At 45.9% G+C, this 18,068-nt stretch overlaps 1 long non-coding RNA gene across 2 annotated transcripts; it reads left to right on the top strand.

Moving 5' to 3' along the window:
• The first annotated feature begins 1,029 nt into the window (after positions 1-1,029).
• LOC149344005 (uncharacterized) lies at positions 1,030-12,564 on the top strand. 2 transcript variants are annotated; one of them, XR_016283173.1, is made up of 4 exons: positions 1,030-1,444; positions 2,455-2,548; positions 3,092-3,565; positions 3,607-3,847. It is a non-coding gene; the product is annotated as an uncharacterized LOC149344005 (long non-coding RNA). The 2 variants fall into 2 exon arrangements; XR_016283172.1 differs by lacking the exon at positions 3,607-3,847 and adding an exon at positions 12,259-12,564 and having other exon boundaries at positions 1,041-1,444; positions 3,092-3,167.
• Positions 12,565-18,068: the final 5,504 nt, after the last annotated feature.

The following is an 18,068-nucleotide window of genomic DNA, read 5'->3' as shown; positions in this document are numbered from 1 at the left end:
CAGCACAGGTGAACAAATTTAGCACACATGTATGCATGGAATATCGGCGGCGTTGCGGCGATTCTTAAGCTCGTCCTCGACGCCATCATCACCGTTCGGGTGGACCCGAACATATCTTTATTTCACTACGAGACATAGTTCACAATAAAACGTACTTACAATGCAAAGAGTAGCACCTCAGCGCTAGCCAGTTTCAAAGCGCTTTCAGCTCTGGCATCGAAGTGAAACCTCCTAGGCTTAGCTACGAATACGGCAGCCAGGGAGCAGGCCGAAGCTCGTCGCGCGGCGCGCCCGCGAGCAGCGTCATAGCTGAAAGCTCGGCTCGCTCAAAGATTGGCTCAGAAACTTGCGAATTGTACTCGCAAGGCTGGCAAATCGAGCAGCTAGCGGCTGGCCTGCGACTGAGCGCACGTTCGCAGTACAGGTGAACAACAATTAGCGCACGAATGCTTGGGATACCGGCTGCGTTGCGGCCACGTTAAGGCGATTCTTAAGCTCGTCCTCGACGCCATCGTCACCATACGTGACACACAGGCTGAGAACTTGAATTCGAGTACGTGCTAAAGTAAGCTGCTCGTATTATTCGGAACAATCTGAACTCGAAAAGACAGTTGCTTCTGTCGGCTTCCATGCATGTGGGCTCTTGCTAGTGAAAGTACACTCGAACAGGATGCGGCGAGTGCGGGCCGCTGTTGCATACAAGCTAAAGTGTGAAGCAAGTATCGTCGTAGTTCCGTAACGCAGTTGATATCACAGTAATCCGCTTGTACGGGTCACATTTAAGCTCTGTTTCATGTAGATCTCCGTCGACCATGCCAGTGTCGCGTAGAGTAATGCATCGCAGCTGCTCTTTGTCCTACCGCTCGCGTCGAACATATCCTTGATATGGACCAGTTTGCGATACGGTGCGTTTCTTTGCCTTTTTTGTCGCATTTAAGGGATTTTCGCTGCAGTCAATCGAAATTGCATTCCGTCAACAGCGTCGTCTGCGCCGTCGTCTGCTAGGACACCCGGGGATGGGATCACAGGATCGCAGCTTCTACAAACGACATGTCAGCAAAAGTATCTAAAAGCGCTTTGGTATTCGCATTTAATAAAGAAATAAAATGAAAAAATATAATTTGTTTTTGTTGCGAACACAATTTAAATATTAGTAATAAAAAAAGCGCATTTGTAGGTTTCTTCAACGAAGCAAAACTGCAGCCGTCGTCACGTTTTGTGTTATTTGGGTTTTCGTAGCATTGTTTGAGTGCTCGTGCGGTGGACGTGTATGAAGAACACAAGTGTGTTTTGGAAACCAACGACGAGAATTACGCCCTATCAACACTGGTGATTTTGAACGGGTAAAGCCCTGAAGAAAGGTAGCGCTACGACTTCTTGTCATCTGGAGAGGCAACGAAGAAGAATGTGCGGTTTTGCTAAGCCTTGATGAGCCGTCTGAACGGTGAGTCCCGTGTACGTTTCTTTACTTCTGATCTCTATTCGCACGCGTTATTAGTGTGCGCCTATATAAGGATGGCAGTGCAGGCAGTCTGCGTGCGGTTGCCTCAGCTATAATGCGTTAACGCCGATTCACACGACGGTCCGTTCGCACGCGGCCCGCGCACTACGTATTCATGCGTCACCACATTGAGAGGCGCGCTGTCGGCCGCGGCAGCGGGCGAACGGAAAATCGTGTGAATCGGCCTTTACCAGAAAAGAACGGGCGTATAGGCCGCATGGCAACTGTTGCTCCATAGTCTCTATCTGCGTTTAGTACTCGGGTGCCGCGGTAAATAAAAATGCCACCAGTTATCACAACAGAGTTATGCGGTCGCTTGCTAGCGCTGCGAAAAACAACAGACAAAGTTTACTACATTCCAATAGCATAGATTTGTGCTACGTAGGAGAGGATGATGAGCGTGCAGTGCCACGTTAGAGAGCGCTCTTGCTAGGCCAGCTGCGGACAGACAAGGGAACTGACAACGGTCGAGTTGCCTCGCGGCTGGTGCCCGTCGGATTGATTTGTGCTACTTAGAAGATGACGATGAGCGGCAGTGCCGCGCGACAGAGCACTCGCGCTAGGCCAGCTGCCAACAGTGCTCAGTGTGCTCAGTGCTCAGTGTGTGTACTCGTGGGATTAGTGCTTACGCCTTAATATTTGTCATACAATTTTTTCGGGGACAATGATCGCGTGTAAATTTTTATCTGTGCTTCCCCATGGAACAGAATTTGACACAGTATTATGTCAAAGTTAGATCGTTCTTGCGTCTGCCCTGAGGTGTAGGTGTCGATGCTTCCTCGCCTTCAGATTTTGAGAACTGTTTGGGATGCTACTGCGCACTTATTTAGGATTTCAAGCATTTTGCTATATCCCTCGTTTGTGCGGCCCGCTTTCAAGTCGTTCGCTATATCGGTGATGGTTTGTTATTGATTTTCACTTTCTCTTATTTATTCTTGGTTGACTGTCACCAGCTGTGCTGCCGGCGATTCTCCGCGCTCGGAACTATTCCCAGGCACGAGACCCTACCCACAGACCTCCCTGCACCACACTCACCAGTTTTCTTCGGTATTTTTTTCCCTTGCTCTTACTTGCATTGCCACGAGGCAGTTTTTATTTCTGTGCAGATTTGTTAAATGCAATACCAATTTTCGTTTCATGCTGTGATGTGAGATATCGTGCTTCTTGCTAATGAATGCATGCCTTTTCCATCCTCTCATCATTTGTGCAAAGCAGACGGGTCTACTGGTCGCTACGTTCAATTTAAAAATACCTTCGGTGCTGCTGCAAAGCACCCTAGTCGTAATAAAATCCTGTGCATGCTATATTCGAATAGTTACGCTCTTTTCATCATGCATAAAAATAGTGGTATTCCAGCCTGCTCATCTTTCTATGCGGGTGTGACAGTCATGTAAATCTACTGAAAAAATGTATATCGGTGCATCACATACAATCTGTTCATTTCTTTTGTCATGGGCCCTCTCATTGCTTTTTGTGTTCCTATGTTACTACCTTATTCTAATTTATGAAGCAGTAGACAATTTCTTCTCTTGTCATTCATGACATTGTTACGGCCACTGACAACAGTTGCTCTGACATATTTATTTGCAGTTGCCAGCTGCCAGTATCTACTGGGCCATTCGTGCTTCCAGCTTTTGGCTGTGCTATCTCTCCTCAGCTGTTTGTGGTAGGTATTGTTTTCCAGTGATGCATACCTTACCTGCCTATTTAGAAAAATTTCGTAGACATAGGCTCACAGCCGGGTTTAGAAATGCATGCAGAGCTCTACGTGCACTTAGCAGCAGTACCTCCCTGTATAATCACATGAATCTGATCCTGAATTACATGAATGTAATTACATGATCTGTATGAAATAGTCGCTCATGAAGCTTTTGACTGCTGCTGTTAACATAATGGAATTTACACTGCTTCAGGTGCAGAGACTATTTCACACATGTTGCCTCTTATGCATATGTGCCCTCTGAAAGGACGAACATATTCCTTTATCCCTTTAAAAAACATTGTGTTCTATCATGATGCTTTACCGGTATTTCTGGTGTATAGACCAAAATGTCACTCAGTATTGTAACATGAAGCGGGAACTCAGTTTGTCCAATGTTTTAGAGGTAACATGAAGCGGGAACTGAGTTTGTCCAATGTTTTAGGGGTCCTAAAACATTGGACCAACACAGTTCCCACTCGAGTTATTGATCACTTCGCTCTCGCCCTACCATAAGCTTGCCGTCCAGGTTGGACAAATTGATAGAGCGACTGCTCCTGTGAAGTGGTGGTTCTGAGTTCGAACACCGGACCAGGACGAATCTTTCTTTAACTACGAAGTTTCTGTGAAAGCTGTATAGCTTTCCTTTGTAGCCATTTGGGTGTGCTCGAGTGGATGTCAATGAGTAATTACTCCTTATTACAGATCTTTTGTCAACGCCAAACTGATTCAGTAGCAACAAATAGTAGAAGGGTAAAAGCATGCTGCTCCCAAAAATTCGTTAAGCATGTTATAAAATGTATGCTGTATTGTTTTAACTGCTGCAAAGAAATAACGGTGATGTTAGATGCCCAGCCCCTATTAGGTAAACATAGCTCGCAATTAACACAGTGGATGGAAAAGAAATATGGACTTCAACCCTCACGACGACCCTCACCCCAGTAAAACAAAAAGTGCCAGTGTTGCCATACTTGAGAGCTTTGCTCTTTAAAATTGCAGTAGACTGCTACTCAAAGTTGACAAAAAAATGCGTCTCGTTTTCTGCATGTGCATTCCACAGTGCTGGTGCCATTTTCACTGGCCATTGACATTCAGTCGCATGATGTGCACCCCGCTCCTCGAGTTGATTTTGTTTGTCTTGTGAACCTGCCGTCAAAATCAGTGCAGGATAATGCTTCCCCAGTTGATCTGCAGTTAACCTTGTCCTTTGCCAGCTGCTGTCACCCTTTCTCCACAGAGAAGGGCGGTGGGAGTCCAAGCCAGGTGGAGTTGAAATATTTGACTAGTAGTGGACAGGGATCCTGCGGTTTGTTGAGTACACAGGCAAATTGGAGACTTATGGAAGAATTTTTTTTACCAGCCAAAAAAGACGCATACACAAGACAGAACCGCACAGGACAAGGGCTGGTAAAAGCCGTAGTCCTCTGTGGTTCTCTCTTGTGTATGCGTGTTCCTTGGCGGGTAAAAAAATTCCTCCGTAAGTCTCCAATTTGCCGGTGTCCTCCACAGATTGGAGGATCCCTGTCTGTTACTAGTCAAATTTCATTACTCCACCTGGATTGGGCTCCCACTGCCCTTCTCAAACTTTTGAAATCCTGTTGCCCTAGCAGATCATCAGCTGTCGGTTGTATTACTTTCGCTTCAGTGAAATTTGACATGTAGCGGACAGGGATCCTAGAATTTGTGGAGTACACAGGCAAACTGGAGACTTATAGAATTTTTTTACCAGCCAAGGAAGACGCATACACAAGATTCGTTGTCTGTGTTTCACAACTGAAAGTTCTAAATGCGTGCAAAAGTGTATCGTGCATTCGCACGTATTTTGAAAACTCAATTTCTGCAGCATTAGGTTTTCGGAATTGGAGCTGTAGCATTGCCGCCACAGAATCCCGCTCGTTAACAAAGCGCACACTTATTTGCTAGGTATATATTCGGTATACCGCAACCAGTACACGTCACTGTTTGGAAGGTTCTGTCGTGAAATTTCTGATTGTGCAAGGTAGCTTTTCTTTTAAATTCAAGCGCTCTCTATTTGCTTTTTCCTGTGCATATTCATCGGTCGTTTCAATTCGGAAGCGTTGGTGCTGCAAGACGTGCATACGGAAGCTACGTTTGTGCACAAAGCTCCTGAATTTTTGAAAGCGCAGCTCTGACAGTTCTCGTTGTCATAAATAAGTACAAAGCAGCCTAATCTTTTTGGACACACCATTTCATGCTCTTAGCTGTTTCTGAGAAACAGGCTGCCTTTTTTTCTGTTTTTGGTGTGAAACATTCCTAACAACTTCTTTCTTTCTCGATGCACAGATAGCCTATGCATACACGGGCAGCTTGATTGCAATATTTAGGGCAATATTTATAACAGGTGCAGTGAGCCTTGGTGCATGTGGACAGAAATTAAGCTAGGGTGGGGTGGGGTATTTTCGCACAGGGTAATATTATGCGGAGGGTTTGGCGTATTGAAACCGAGTCTTTCTGAGCTCTTATTAGACGTCCCAGCACCAGGACAGTAGTTGAGGCTTTTCTTCTTTGTTGTCTAGTCAATGGTTTCCATCACATAAAATAGCCTTAATTCTAGCTATCCCGTGGCCGTCTAACAGAACGATGCAGATATACTGAAGTGATCAGTGTTGCATAAAAGTAGTGAGAACATTGCAAATGCAAGGCAACTTCATTGGTTTGCAGTGCACTAACGTGGCAGTCAGAGAGAATTACACATTACATTTGCAAATCTAAATTGTGCATGATAGTATGGACTGGCACGTAATGTGCGAAGTAATCACAGTTATCTCGTTCATGCCAAATGCTAGTGTCAAACATTGTCAGTATTGCATATTTATAAAGAGCAGGCATGCTGCGCCTAACTTGTCGTTGGATAGATTTTATTACTATGAAAGCAAAAAGTTTACACATGGCTGTCGTGTTCTTGCGTGGGAAGTAGTATTACCTTAAATGAGTATAAACACCAAATTTTTGGTTATGTGTGTTCTTTGTAGTGACGTGCTGGGCATTCGTATACATAGAATTGTTGCATAGTATTCGTCTCCAATCGCTAAATAATTACAACCAGGACAGCAGCTTGGGCATGTTGGTTATTCATTCTTGATGGAACAGCGCAAAACATCGGGACAAGAGACAAGCGCTGACTTACAACTGGTTTTTATTTCGAAGAAACATTGCTTCTTATACCTTCTTCACCCTCTCAAAAAACACATGCGTCGCAACCATATCGTTCAAGCGTCCACAAAAAAGCATAAGACAAATAATCACAGATATTTATAATCACATTTTTAACATGTCAAATTCTTTCTTAGTCAAAGCAACAGACGGCGTGCTGACACAATCGTCGCGCAGACTCGCTATCGAAGCTGCCTCGATTATTTCCCGGGCTAACTGGTCTTTGTGATTAGCCAAAGCTTTGCATTTTTGGAAAACCGGTGCACAACTAGTTGAAGGGCAATCTCTGCAATGGATTCCCAGGTTCCTGCAAGCTTGCTCGAAATTATTTTTGTGTTCTAGCAGCCTTTCATTCATGCACCTGCCAGTCTGCCCAATGTACTGTTTACCGCAAGTCACTGGCAACGAATAAACAAGGCCTTCGGTGCACTCCACAAAGGGGGTTCGATGCTTTATCGTGCATCCCTGCTTCTTTTTGGTCGGATCGGAGTTGACTCGTCTGCACAGACTTTTGAGTTTATTAGGAGCAGTCATCACTACATTCACGCCAGCTTTTCGACCTATGCCTTTCAGGCGATGGGAAATATTGTGAAGATACGGAATTGCTACTACCGGCCTCCTTTCTTTCTGTTTCTGTGCATCATCTTGCTGCTCGGGCCTAGCCTGCATCAGGTGCTTTTTCATCTGCTTGGCAACAGATACCAACAGGTGCGAGGGGTAACCCGAGTTGCCAAGCCGTTCCGCCTGGCGAAGAAAGCTCACATTCATTTTGTGAACACAGGATTTCCTCAAGGCATTCGTGAAGCACAAGTTCACAATAGCCCTCTTGGTCAGCTTAGAGTGAGCTGATTGGAAGGGCATTGGCGCTTTCTCCGCTCTGGGCTCATAGGCCCAGCAGGCGTGCCCTCTAGTGAACTCAAGTCTCAGGTCTAAAAACCTGAGTGACCCTTGAGCAGGAAGCTCGTGCGTGATAATAAGTGGCTGCAAAGCCTGCGCAAAGCGACCCACCTCCTCCATTACTGCTTCTAGCGTATTCGCCCTTTGGCCATCACAAAGAACTAGGTAGTCATCAACGTACCTAAATACCTTTTTAACACTAGTACCTGCAAGGGTTACGTTCAGGAACCTGTCTTTTCGCGCCAAGTACAAATCACTGAGTAGAGGCGCGATACATGAACCAATGCAAACACCGCGTTTCTGGAGATACACTTTTTCCTCCCAACAGACGTAAGTTGACCTGAGGTACACTGCTAATAGCTCCAGGAACCCTCTAATAGACATTCCGCAGGCGTTTTGAAATGCAACAGCACCATGCGTATCTATGCATTCTTCTACAGACACCATCAGCTCGTCATGCGGTATGGAATAATACAAATCTTTTACATCAACTGAGCATGCGGCAAAGGCACTGCTAGAATTGTCAGTTAAAAATCTAGCTATATCGTCCGAAGATTTCACCTGAAATGGGTCGTCAATTGTTAGTAGTTTTAATTTTGCTTGCAAGAAGACACCAAGAATCTTTTGCCACGTCCCTCCCTCAGAAATTATTACCCTCAAGGGCCAGTCTGGTTTGTGAGTTTTTACAGTGAAAAACGCGTCCAAGTTAGACTTCTTGCAAGTTTTTATGCCTCGAAGGAGGTAGTCAAGTTTAAGTTCTTTGCATAGCTTCATAGCAGTTACCTTTGCTTTCCTAACAGCTGATGTCTTGTGCTCGTCAAAAACAGAGCTGATGGTTTCTAACGCCTTAGTTTTGTACAAGTCCTTGGAAATCACAGCAAAGCCCCCCTCTTTGTCAGAGGTCAGCAACGCAAGGGAATTGTCTTTCAAGTACCTTACAGTACGTCCCACTGGGAGATTCCTCTCGCAGAGCTGGTAGCGGCCAACGACGTCGGCTCCGTCTGAAATACACCTTGCACTTTCCGACTCAGGGCTTGCCTTGGCAACGCGCCGCACCATGGCAAGAAGCTCCGGTGTTGTCTTCTTCGGTTGGATGGCAAACTTAGGCCCAAGGCTAAGCACCTCGCGGACCGGTTGTGGCAGAACATCCACACCAAGCGTGTGGATCTTGTTTTCTTGGCTTTGTTCGGTCATGCCTCTTCTCCTTTCATTGTAGTCAGCGCGCAGCAAGGTGCAAGGAAAGTGCAAGGTGTATTTCAGACGGAGCCGACGTCGTTGGCCGCTACCAGCTCTGCGAGAGGAATCTCCCAGTGGGACGTACTGTAAGGTACTTGAAAGACAATTCCCTTGCGTTGCTGACCTCTGACAAAGAGGGGGGCTTTGCTGTGATTTCCAAGGACTTGTACAAAACTAAGGCGTTAGAAACCATCAGCTCTGTTTTTGACGAGCACAAGACATCAGCTGTTAGGAAAGCAAAGGTAACTGCTATGAAGCTATGCAAAGAACTTAAACTTGACTACCTCCTTCGAGGCATAAAAACTTGCAAGAAGTCTAACTTGGACGCGTTTTTCACTGTAAAAACTCACAAACCAGACTGGCCCTTGAGGGTAATAATTTCTGAGGGAGGGACGTGGCAAAAGATTCTTGGTGTCTTCTTGCAAGCAAAATTAAAACTACTAACAATTGACGACCCATTTCAGGTGAAATCTTCGGACGATATAGCTAGATTTTTAACTGACAATTCTAGCAGTGCCTTTGCCGCATGCTCAGTTGATGTAAAAGATTTGTATTATTCCATACCGCATGACGAGCTGATGGTGTCTGTAGAAGAATGCATAGATACGCATGGTGCTGTTGCATTTCAAAATGCCTGCGGAATGTCTATTAGAGGGTTCCTGGAGCTATTAGCAGTGTACCTCAGGTCAACTTACGTCTGTTGGGAGGAAAAAGTGTATCTCCAGAAACGCGGTGTTTGCATTGGTTCATGTATCGCGCCTCTACTCAGTGATTTGTACTTGGCGCGAAAAGACAGGTTCCTGAACGTAACCCTTGCAGGTACTAGTGTTAAAAAGGTATTTAGGTACGTTGATGACTACCTAGTTCTTTGTGATGGCCAAAGGGCGAATACGCTAGAAGCAGTAATGGAGGAGGTGGGTTGCTTTGCGCAGGCTTTGCAGCCACTTATTATCACGCACGAGCTTCCTGCTCAAGGGTCACTCAGGTTTTTAGACCTGAGACTTGAGTTCACTAGAGGGCACGCCTGCTGGGCCTATGAGCCCAGAGCGGAGAAAGCGCCAATGCCCTTCCAATCAGCTCACTCTAAGCTGACCAAGAGGGCTATTGTGAACTTGTGCTTCACGAATGCCTTGAGGAAATCCTGTGTTCACAAAATGAATGTGAGCTTTCTTCGCCAGGCGGAACGGCTTGGCAACTCGGGTTACCCCTCGCACCTGTTGGTATCCGTTGCCAAGCAGATGAAAAAGCACCTGATGCAGGCTAGGCCCGAGCAGCAAGATGATGCACAGAAACAGAAAGAAAGGAGGCCGGTAGTAGCAATTCCGTATCTTCACAATATTTCCCATCGCCTGAAAGGCATAGGTCGAAAAGCTGGCGTGAATGTAGTGATGACTGCTCCTAATAAACTCAAAAGTCTGTGCAGACGAGTCAACTCCGATCCGACCAAAAAGAAGCAGGGATGCACGATAAAGCATCGAACCCCCTTTGTGGAGTGCACCGAAGGCCTTGTTTATTCGTTGCCAGTGACTTGCGGTAAACAGTACATTGGGCAGACTGGCAGGTGCATGAATGAAAGGCTGCTAGAACACAAAAATAATTTCGAGCAAGCTTGCAGGAACCTGGGAATCCATTGCAGAGATTGCCCTTCAACTAGTTGTGCACCGGTTTTCCAAAAATGCAAAGCTTTGGCTAATCACAAAGACCAGTTAGCCCGGGAAATAATCGAGGCAGCTTCGATAGCGAGTCTGCGCGACGATTGTGTCAGCACGCCGTCTGTTGCTTTGACTAAGAAAGAATTTGACATGTTAAAAATGTGATTATAAATATCTGTGATTATTTGTCTTATGCTTTTTTGTGGACGCTTGAACGATATGGTTGCGACGCATGTGTTTTTTGAGAGGGTGAAGAAGGTATAAGAAGCAATGTTTCTTCGAAATAAAAACCAGTTGTAAGTCAGCGCTTGTCTCTTGTCCCGATGTTTTGCGCTGTTCCATCAAGAATTACAACGAGATTTCTTTTCTTCCCTGTTTCAATAGCATAGCAATTGCTATGACATCAATGTTCAGTATAGGTTATGGAAGGCACAAAAAAGCTACTATATCGCTACTTCATCGTTTTAATTAGTTACAATGCTAAAGCCAGCCTGCCTTAAGAGTCGGAATCACAATGAATGACGAAGCCGCAATTATATTGCAGTTTTCCTCATGCCTCCCCTGGCTTATACTGACCTTTGATGCCATTGCCATTGCTCAGTTTTTAAAAGTGAAGCAGGAGAGAGAAGATATTTAATTACAAATTATTTAGCAGTCATAGGCGAATACTGTGTGGTTATCCGTGCATAGTAATGCCTTATGCATCATTAAAAACAAAAAAAAATGTGCAACTGAAATTTGCTCGGCTGCTGACCCAAAAGACGCGGGTTCGATCCCGGCCGCGGCGGCTGGAATTTCTTTGGAGGAGAAATTCTAGAGGCCCGTGTACTGTGCGATGTCAGTGCACGTTAAAGAACCCCAGGTGGTCGAAATTTCCGGAGCCCTTCACTACGGCGTCTCTCATACCCTGGGTCGCTTTGGGACGTTAAACCCCATAAACCAACCCAAACCAAACTGAAATTTGTTGTCTGCCTCTTTGAGATGAAAAATTTTGAATTTTTCCTTCACTATTTTAGAGCATGAAATTCAGTTAATGGTGTCTGAGAAACAGGAATTGCAACAGCCATTTCTCTTCAGCAAGAAAACTGTCATTGGTTTAAGTGTTTTCCCGATTCAAGGTTACCCTATATTTTAAACTGCACAATGTATTATGTGACAAGAACCGTCAAGCACAATAGGTGTGGTTTTATTAATGACTGGAAGTGATAAGGGAATACATTTACTTAGAGCAGGTAGTGACCGCTGATCCGGATCATGAAGAGTAATAACTAGAGGAATATGAATGGGGTGGAGTGCATATGGCAGGTTCTCTCAGATCATGAATGGCAGTTTTTCAATACCCCTCAAGAGAAAAGTATACAACAGCTGTATCCTACCGGTATTCACCTATGGGGCAGAAACGTGGAGGCTAACGAAGAGGGTTCAGCTTAAGTTAAGGACAACGCAACGAGCTATGGAAATAGAAATGATAGGCGTAACGTTAAGAGATCGGAAGCGGGCGGAGTGGGTGAGGGAACAAACGCGGGTTGAAGACATCCTAGTCGAAATCAGGAGAAAGAAGGGTGCTTGGGCAGGGCATGTAAGACGAAGGCAAGATAATCGCTGGTCCTTAAGGGTAACGGAGTGGATTCCAAGAGAAGGCAGGCGTAGCAGGAAGCAGCAAAATGTTCCATGGGCGAAGGTTTGCAGGAACACGGTGGACATAGCTGGCGAAGGACAGGGTTAATTGGAGAACATGGGAGAGGCCTTTGCCTTGCAGTGGGCGTAGTCAGGCTGATCATGATACTTGCAGAAGAGCTTGCTCATGTTAAAATTTTCATTTGGTAAATATGTGCTTGTTTTACATGCACACAGCTTTTGAAAGGACTAGCATAGTGATAATTGTATTGGGCTTCATAAAATTGTAGCTCTGAATGAAGGTTTGCAATGAAAGGTGTCTGCACTTGGTCACAATATAGGTACACACTAGTGGCGACATGACACACACGATCAGTACATTCTAGTTGTATTCTTTTTTTTTCATGGGGTTATATGCAGGATAGTATGAAAAGGGCATTGGAATTGACTCTTACTTGCATTATTTTCATTCATATTTGCAGGCACCCGGTGAAATGCACTCATAGCCAAAGCTCCTTCACTCAGCCGAGCAAGCTACGGCATCATCCAGCATCTTAGTTTCTTTTGAGCGCTTACAGCTCACTGCGGTGGATTTGGTAGATGGGTTTACTTTGCTTTTGGCAGTGTTCTTGGCATTTAATGTCAAGTACACCCCAAAAACAAAGCGGGCTTGTCTGCTGCTTGAGACACTAATGGGGCTTGATCCTAGCGAGCGCCTCCCGAGCGTGTTTTGGGCAGCCACAGCAATCACAGCAATGACTTGAGAAATAAAAGTTATCAGTGTTGTACATTTGTGTCATTATTTCTTGAACCATTGTTATTCCCAACGCAGACAGAGCACCATACTAATGTGCAAACTGTAGTGTAGCCATAAAGTAGTTGTATGAGCAAAAATTATTCTACTCAAAGATTATAATCCCTTTTGCTCATTACTCTTTTGTAGATGTAGCGCAGGTGGATCCTGCAAAACATATGACCAACTTGCTCTGAAGAATATGTGAAATAAGAAAATTAGTACGATACATTGAAAACACGTGAAACTCCTTTGGAAGGAGTAATATAAGATCTGGGCTGATACTCCTTGAAGGAGTATAGTCACTCTAACAAACGGAGTCCTGGAACTCTACCTGAAAGAGTAATAGGATGCTGTTTCAATGTGGTAGCTTTACTCCCTCGGAGGAGTGCCTGTACTCTATTGCAGGAGTAGTACAGTACTCCTTGAGTAGGTGTTGGATCACTCTTTGTCCAGAGGGAGTAATTTTATTCTGGAAAAAGGAGTGGAATATGGGACAAGCGAATACTCCTTCAAAGTGTGTTCTGGGCACTCCTCTGCACTCCTTTAGTTCTAAGAGTGTAGTTCTACATTGAGGCCATCTATTTCCAGGAAACTCGCTGTCAAGCTTTCCGCTAATAGCAAAACGATCCCAGAATTCTTCATCCTATGGGCAGATTAGAGTAGCTAACAGTGGTACCGTGAACTTCCGAACTTTGTATCCTGACTCGTACATAAGCTCCGGCGTATCCGCACTGATTCAAGGAAGTGATGACGCGCGTGTGGAAACATTACCTCAAATGACCTGGAACTAGCGTCCGGAACAACGCGTACTCCGACTGTAAGAGAAACGTGAAAATTAAGAAATAATGTAATATTTCATTCAAAGGCCAAGAAAAAAATTCGTCTGCGCGTATCGGAATTACGCTTATACAGATGCAGGACACGATAATATTTCATATTCTTCATGCACACTGCACACAAAAGCAGGTAAATGACTCGCGTCGCACAGTGCAACCTCTTTTGAAATATCATGGCTCCTGTGTATACTGCCGCCTTTGCATACTGCGTGGGTCCTATTAACTAGAAGAACAAAAATACCCAGTATATGCGCGCTGCTGTGTAACGCCAAAACTTTTTTTTCTAACACTAATATGCAGTGTACGCTACTGTATAGTATCGTATAGTATAATATAGTATAGTATAGTACAGTGAAATAACGGGCATTGTGGCAATGTGTGTTTCCACAAAGATCGCAACGAGTGCATGGTCACGTGACCGGATGCTGGTCTACGCCAGTCATTCCACCGCGATGTGGACGGAAGCTGCTACGAAATTTTCCGCATTACGGCTTTCGCTGCGATATGGCATGCAAACAAAAATTCGGCAGGGGCACTTAAGAGAGCGAGGATGCGAAAGCATATGTAGAATTGCACAAGCTAGACGAACAGGTATTGAGCACGCTTCCGATGCTGCCGTGCTCAGGGACAGCGAAGCAAGCGCAAGGCCTATTTATAGCTTGATAATTGCACGATGTCGCCGCCAGGAGCCCAGGTACACAGTACTGGCGCATGTTGACGTAGAATGATAACGCAGGAACTGCGAAGGTTCCAACACTGGTGGGCGAAAATCTCGATCCACATGTCCAACCAATGCACGGCGGTCATATACAGATGCGTTGACCACAATCACGCGGCACCGAAATGAATTTCGGTACAGCATGTGTTATAGGATGTTCTGACATCCTCCGAATTTCGTTTCATAGAATGCGGATGCAGGCTTTTAAACTAATGGGACATATGCGGTCGCATTAAAACAGGTGATCGCAAGCACGGCGTCTCTGCAGGTTATCGGTCCAGGCCACCTGGTGGACACCTAACGCGAACGGCCAGGCTACATCGTCCTGGAGTCGTAGGTCTTGGCGTGACCTGTGCCGAGCCACGGATGCTTCGCAATTTATCCAGGCGAGATCTGCACATGCGTGAGGAATTTGCGACGCCCAATCTATGCAGCGAGTGTAGTCACCGCCTGCCGGCTGTCCAGGTAATCGACATCAACTCAGTTCCTCTTGAGAATGGCGGCCGCTCCTCTACCGAAGCTTCGACACAGAACACGACTTCGCCCTAACCAAAGCAAGCACAAATGTAGACAGCACAACGGAATCAGCACAAGTAGAGACAGAGCACCTTTCTTCAATACAGCGAAAACTTACAACGTAAACACATGAAAGCAGAGGCTCGACAAGACGTGACGAGGACAAGAAAAGTTCAAAGAGAACTTAGTTTACCTTTCACCGGCAGCGCCAACAGAACCTGGAACGCGTTGGCTGCCGACACTGCTGGTAGCACGACACAAGCGATAACCGAAGCTGCCTTTTTGGGCCTCAATTCCTGGGTATGGCCCTCATCGAAGCCGACCTTGATGCTGATGACCTTGGACGTAGTACCGGTGAGCACAGCATTCGTTCGTCGTTTTCGCACAGCCGAGAAATAGACCTAATAGCCTTGATATAATCGCGAGCTTTTTGCCGGAATCCCTTCAGGCGCTTGTATTGTGGTGCAGTAAAAATGCACCCATAGAGTGCGCTAGCGATAGCACTAAGCACAGAAAATTCCTTGTGTTCTGGGAATGTATACTATCCAATAGAGCAGGGGTTCTCAAACTTTTTTGCTTGGAGGAACCCCAAAAGCCTTCAATAAGTTCCAGGGAACCCCCCCCCCCCCCGCTTTCACTTACCAGCAATGTTGTCGAATGCATTTTTGCAAAGGGAAAGTTGCAGAGGTTAAATGTTTATTTCACAGATTAATACAAATACTAATGTGATGTGTGGTGGGTGGTACTGCTTCCCTTTTAAGAGCAAGTCAAAGCGTGGCTCAGTAGCACTCAGAGCCATTCTCATATCAGCTGCCGGGTCAGGGCCGGTGAGGGTTCTCGCGGAACCACTGTGTTCCGCGGAACCCAGTTTGAGAACCCCTGCAATAGAGGCCTGTTCATAAGAGATGGGGAGAATACATGTCAAAGCTTGTTCGAGAACGCTCTTTCATTTTTAGAAGCTCAGGTAGCCGTAACTATGCAGTATGATTCTGCTATATACAGGTGTTATTTAGACCGACACTTATAGCATCTTGAAACTTGGAATAAACCTACCTTGGCGCAATTAATCCCACATAGACAAAAGAGACGAGGAGACAACGGGCTTTTGTCTATGTGAAGTTAATTGCGCTCAGGCGGTTTTGTTCGAAGTTTCATGATGCTAAACCAAGTAGCCCAACAACATGTCTTAATGAACTTTTAGCATTACAATGTCATTGATGTTTTTAGATTAATAGTAAGTAATAACTCTATTCAAAGAAGCTATGCGCTCAGTTACTTTTCGTCGCGTGTGCCATTGTTCAGTGCTACATCTAGCGAATGTCGCCCTCAGCTGGAGACGTTCATCGATCACTGCTACGCAAGATGAATTACTGAAACCTGTCGTGATAAGGCCCGTATTCGCCGTCCACTAAATGCTTAGTTCCTTTTGCGTAAAGGTCCACCTGTTCCCTTGATGCTGTTTTCGGTGACAACGACGATGGCATAGTGACCCATAGAGTAATTAAGCAGCGTTATTTTTTTTTAATTTCGCTGTTAACGGTAATTTTCTTATTCAAAATAGTGCAGTATGCAGGGATTAGGCACGCAGCATATTGTAATTTTTCGTCGCCATGTCATAGGAACGTTCTATCAATCGCTCGGCGGAGTTAGCACTGAATAACTCTGGAAGGCTTACCAAGGCTTATCTTGCAGTGATAGAGACAACAGTGGCATTTGGCGAAGACGCCAGCATTTTCTGCGTGAAGCTTTTGCAGCGTATTAGGCCGCTCACCCGCCCACCACCGCCTTCACAATCCGCATCCCCGTATAACCTCTACCCACCTTAACCGTCCAGATTCGCCCTTCATCACCAGACTACCCAGATCTCCCGTCAAGGAGCGCCACCCATCACCAACACAACTGCCTCCACAGTCCACAAGGCCTCCACCTGAAGCCCACGCAGCTACGGGAGCAAAGGTGCTACTGCGAAATCCTATTCGCGGACGCAGTCTGAAAGCCAGCTGCTCTCCAGAAGCCCCACCCGCCAGCCACCCCGTTACCGCGCCACCTCCACTCTTCAGAAGCGTACCCTATCGCCTGCTCTTCCGCGGCCTCAGCTAGGTGCTCGTCTTCCCTGACGGTCTCCTCACCTTCCTCAGCACTGAGCGGCCGCATAATCTTGGTGTCGACGTCAATGTCGAGTGATTCCCTGCTCTGGAGTACAACTCGCAAAGCGATCCCTTTCCATAAAACGCTTCCTAGCTCTCCTGCCAATTTGCTGCATTACTTGGCTTAAACGCTTCTACGGCGACCTCATTAAAATGCAGAACGATGCAGAAGCGTATGCGTCCGCGACTGAGCCGTACTGAACCTCTTCACAATCCATCAGTCTCCTATAGTCTTCACAATGCAAGAGTCTCGTGCTGTATGTTTCTTCGACGTCGTTGTTTCCTTTCTGCTACGCAATTATACGATCATGAACCGAATAGCTCACGAATCCACCTTAGGAACATCGTCCTTGTTTGTATGTTTCTTCGACGTCCTTGTTTCCTTTCTGCTGCTCAGTTATACGAACATGACCAACTAGCTCAATAATCTACCTTAGCGGCATCGTCCTCGTCTGTATGTTTCTCCGACGTCCTTGTTTGCTTTCTGCTGCTCAATTATGCGATCATGAACCAACTTCACGAATCCACTTTAGGAACATCGTCCTCGTCTTTATCTTTCTTCGACGTCCTTGTTTCCTTTCTGCTGCTCAATTATGTGATCATGTACCGACTAGCTCACGAATCCACCTTAGCAGCATCGTCCTCTCTGTATGTTTCTTCGACGACCTTGTTTCCTTTCTTCTGCTCAATTATGCGATCATGAACCAACGAGCTCACCAATCCATATTATTGAAGTGCATAAGTCTCACCAGCGTCCACAATTACGCTCAGCGCTCAGCTACAAACCACCGTCAACGCCGAGCGCTGATAAGGCTGACAAGTGAGACCTGTTTACTTGCCTTGCTGATAGGTGGCGCCATGGAACCTGTGCTCAAAGGTTCTCACTTTGTTGCTTTTTGGTGCAAGCATTACGTAACCTAAAGACAACTCACATATCGCGGTCTCCCAACTGAAGTGCCGCCAGGACTGGTACCTGCCTCTCAAGCAGCAGAAAAGAACTACTAAGACTGTTGCGGACACATGCGCTGCCCAGGGGGCAGCGCAGCCTACGACCTGGAGGGAGGGGGGACTGGAAATTTCGCTAATATTCGTTTAGGTGGGTGGCGCTTCTAGAAGGTGAAGAAAGGATGGAGAGGCGGCTGGCGGTTGTGGAGGGCTTTCCCACTGCGTCTTAGAGTTTTATTTTGCCTTTGCTTCTTCGTTCCTGTGCTATGCGAGCCTATATTTGACGGAGGCCTTGTGGAGAGTGAATTTAAGGGTGTTGTTCGCGGGTAAAGCT

Source organism: Amblyomma mixtum, chromosome 5 (genome assembly GCF_055824585.1).
Source record: "Amblyomma mixtum isolate Tamu chromosome 5, ASM5582458v1, whole genome shotgun sequence".
NCBI classification, from domain to species: Eukaryota; Metazoa; Arthropoda; class Arachnida; order Ixodida; family Ixodidae; genus Amblyomma; species Amblyomma mixtum.
This window is presented reverse-complemented; position numbering and strand designations above follow the sequence as displayed.